Here is a 3,941-nt window from a genome sequence, read left to right on the forward strand (position 1 = left end):
ACACTATGGTTTCATCCCAAGACCCAGAAACTTTGAAAAAATATATTCATATATCTCAAGTGAGTATCAAAGTCCTGATGACAAATGCCTAGTGGCCACAGTTCTTCTTTGTGCTAACAAAGATAGTTTTCCATCTTCCTTCTTGACAATGAAGAGGAACAGAGTGAGTTCAGAACATCTTCAAAATCTTAGATACATGAAATGATAACCTCTGTTAATGGAGCATTCTCTGCTTCATGCCATGTTAAGAACTGAAATTTCAGATTTCACAAGGCCATGTATTTTTTTTTACTAAGGTGAAATTTTTATAACAAAATTAACTATTTTAACGTGCACAATTCAGTGGCATGAAGTTCATTCACAGTGTTGTGTAACTACCATCTACATCTAGTTCCAAAATATTTTCCATCGGTCCCCAAAGGAGACTCTATGTCTATCAACAGTCATTTTCCATTGCCCTCTCTCTTTAGTCCCTGGAAACCACTAATCTGCTTTTTGTCTCTACAGAAGGGCCATATTTTTGGAAGGAAGTGTCAACCATACTACTCATTCAAACAAACTTCTGAATGTGGTTTGTTCTACAGCTGAGTGATGAAGGTCTCAAAGCCACAGTTATCTGGCAACAGGATGGCACCAGCACGTTGTACTCTTCAACGCATGATGGATTGGATCTGGGTCTGATATGGTCCAGACTTCTTGAAACCCAGATTTAATATATGACAATTTGAACTTTTGAGAAAAAAACTCTCAACTTCACCCAACCCTGAATGAAGACCTAACAATAGCTGTCAAAGATGTTTTAAATGAAGTCAATCATCAACATGAAAAATGACACCAGGTAGCATAAGGAAAACATAAAAACTGGATAAAGACTGGGGGTGGGGGAGGTACACACAGAAAATTTCTAAATACCAAGCACAGAGATTCTGCAATATCCCTGTACAACATCAAAACAGAAGGAAGAGGAAGTCTTTAACTCTAGATTCACTCATGGCCCTGTGTCCTCCTACTCGATTAGCTCTAGAAGTACATAAATTGTGGTGAGGATTGAATCTTTGTTTTCCCTCCATTATGGTGTTTCCTTGATGACCCCCTAGTCTAGAATAATCCCAGGGCATTTGTTCTAGGGGATTTAATAGATATTGTGTAAAAATTGTTCTATGATTTGCTTGATCATTTATTCATTTTAACATTAATTTATTCAATACATGTTTACTAAATTACTCTAATATACTTAGCACTTTCTAAGTGCTGAGAATAAAAGAGTGAACACAACAAAAAAACGAAGTTTTTAAATTGAAACAGTTTTCTTTACTACAGATCCTTCCAGGATCTAAATTTAATAATACCACATGAATTGTGAAGTTTCAAGAGGAATTTAAAATAATTTCACTGGGAAGAATTTTACCACATGGAACTTGTGTTCTTTTAAAACACATTGGGAAATGTGTTATTATTAAGTACAAAAAAGGTTTTTTTCCCTAGATTTTTCTATTGCCACTGTAACCCAATTCCCAAGTAGGTCCTCCTGATGATTCCCTGCAAAAAACAGAATATTTTCTTCTTCAGAGCACTTACCATAGTGTGAAGTTCTGTTTATTTTTGAGTTTACTGGTTTGTGCTCATTTCCACTGCTATACTGCTAGCTCTATGAAGACACAATACACGGCACCTGACAGGCACCCAGGAAATAATTTGCATTTATTGACTGAATAAGTGAATTTACTTATCTATAATTTTTATCAGTATTACCTAATGTCTTTTATTTCTTTAAGGCACAAGGAACCCATTGAACAATAATGGCCAGGTTGACTACCACAGAGAAGAGTTGCATATAAGGTCACATTTTTTCCTCATTGGGCTTAGTGATTGCTGTGGGAAGTGAAAGACTTTAAAGGAAAATTTCTTACTCAATAGACTATAATAGTAAACTAATAACTAACATTTTGGGCATTATTTTGTTTAACTTTAAGTATTTTACACAGAAAAGCTTATTTAATCATTGTAAAAACTCTATAAAAATTTTTTTGCCAGTGAGAAAACTAAACAGTGAGGTTAAGTAGCTTGTTCTGAGTTACATGGCTGGTAAATAGCAGAACTGAGATTCGGGTCCACACTCTAAGCCACTGTGCTTTAGTACTTTACTATAATACTGTCATTCTCTTGGCATGGTAATACTCTCATATTCTTGGAGCAGAATCAACTTTGATATTAGCAAGGAAAACCAATTGCATCTTAGAGTGTTCCAATGGCCAAATATGATACAAGACACTCCCAGTCTTAAGGAGACAGAATACTTTTGGGAGTTAATATTTTTTCATGATTATTCTGTGGTGTATTAAGAATTGAATTCAGGTAGTCCACCTCTGGTATCCCACATTAAGTAACCATTAGATTATACTGCCTCAGGATATTTGTCTTTAGTGCTCTGTAAAGCACATATTATTTCTTTGTTATAGTTTTTCTACTTTCTTTTTATTTCTTTGTGGCTTTAGTATCTTTTTTTTTTTTTTTTTTCTTAATTGGTTGTGTGTGTGCACACATGAATATGCTTCAGTTTAAATCTAATTGAGAAAAGTCCCAAAGGATTGAAAGCCTTAGCTCTTCTTGCTTTGTGAAGAGTTTTCTGCTGGAGTTGATTTGAGAAAAAGCCTGAGTAAAGTGGAAAAGAGGGACAATTGATGACCAGAAGCTTTGGGATTTAAGAGACAACATAGCAGCAGGCCTTGATCTCCAGTGAGGAAGGAAATGAAAGCCTCTTTAAACAGAGTGAGGACATATGTTGTAGAATATATGGAGAGAGCCCCATGCAGATTGGTTAGGAGATTGTGTTTGTGTTGTCCTGTTCCTGAAAAGAGGCAGAAGACACCACGTGTGAGCACGGCAGCACTGAGTAAGGAGAATGAACTTCACAGAAGCATTTCAAGATGACTGGAAAGGGCAAAGTGGAATGGAAGATTATTTGAATGGTTGTTTCCATTTTAAGGGTAATAAAATGGTCCCATCAAGGTGCCATCTGGTTCATAGACACACGTCTGACAAATTATTTAAACTGTGAGTAAAGTTGAGCTCCTTGAATTCTGCTTCATGTACAAATCAGTCTGAAGAAGGGCCTGAGATTCTGCATTTCTAACAGGACACTTAGTGAGGCCAATGCTGTTGGTCTTCAGACTACACACTTTGAGTAGTATACTCATAATCTTCAAATGAGAAATAACAGTTTTTGTTTAAGGACATCTCTATGTCACTGGTATATCTGTTTACATTACTCTCTGAATGGAGGCCTTGGTGGGAGGGAGAATGAAGAGAGAATAATTTTATCTCAGAAGAGTGACCTTAGGAAAATCTTTAGTGCAATCAGACAGAAGCTCGAGAACACTGGGTTCTCTATGGATGGGTTTATGGAGAGATGCCAGTCACCAGAAAAGATACATGAAAGGGACCTGTAGAAAAACAAAACAAAACAAACCCAAACTAGAACCAGTCTGAATTTCATGTGTGAGGACACATATTAAAGCACAGTTTTAAACAAGATAAGTGACAGTACCTTGGAGCATACTGAGTGTGTAAATCACCTGTCACATTGCCTAGTGTCTTAGTTTGCTACAACTGCTATAAAAAAATTCCATGGACAGGATAACTTAAACAACAGATTTTTTTTTTCCTGATAGTTCCAGAGACTGGGGAGTCCAAGAACAGGTGATAGAAACCGTAAAGTGTCATCAAGGTAGGATCATGCTGAAGCCCTTTTCTTGAATTGGGTTGGCTTCCATCACACTATGTTCTCTGAACACTGTACGCACAAACTATGCAATGTGTTATTTCTGTTTTGAGCACACTAGCCTTCTCAGTGTGTCAGTCTTTTATTTAGGAATTATTTATTAAATAACTACTATTCTACTACATGGTACTACGAAGATGCATGAGGCACAGTCCTGGTC

This window comes from Carlito syrichta, unplaced genomic scaffold (assembly GCF_000164805.1).
Source record: "Carlito syrichta isolate Samal-C Ts95f unplaced genomic scaffold, Tarsius_syrichta-2.0.1 Scaffold309769, whole genome shotgun sequence".
NCBI classification, from domain to species: domain Eukaryota; kingdom Metazoa; phylum Chordata; class Mammalia; order Primates; family Tarsiidae; genus Carlito; species Carlito syrichta.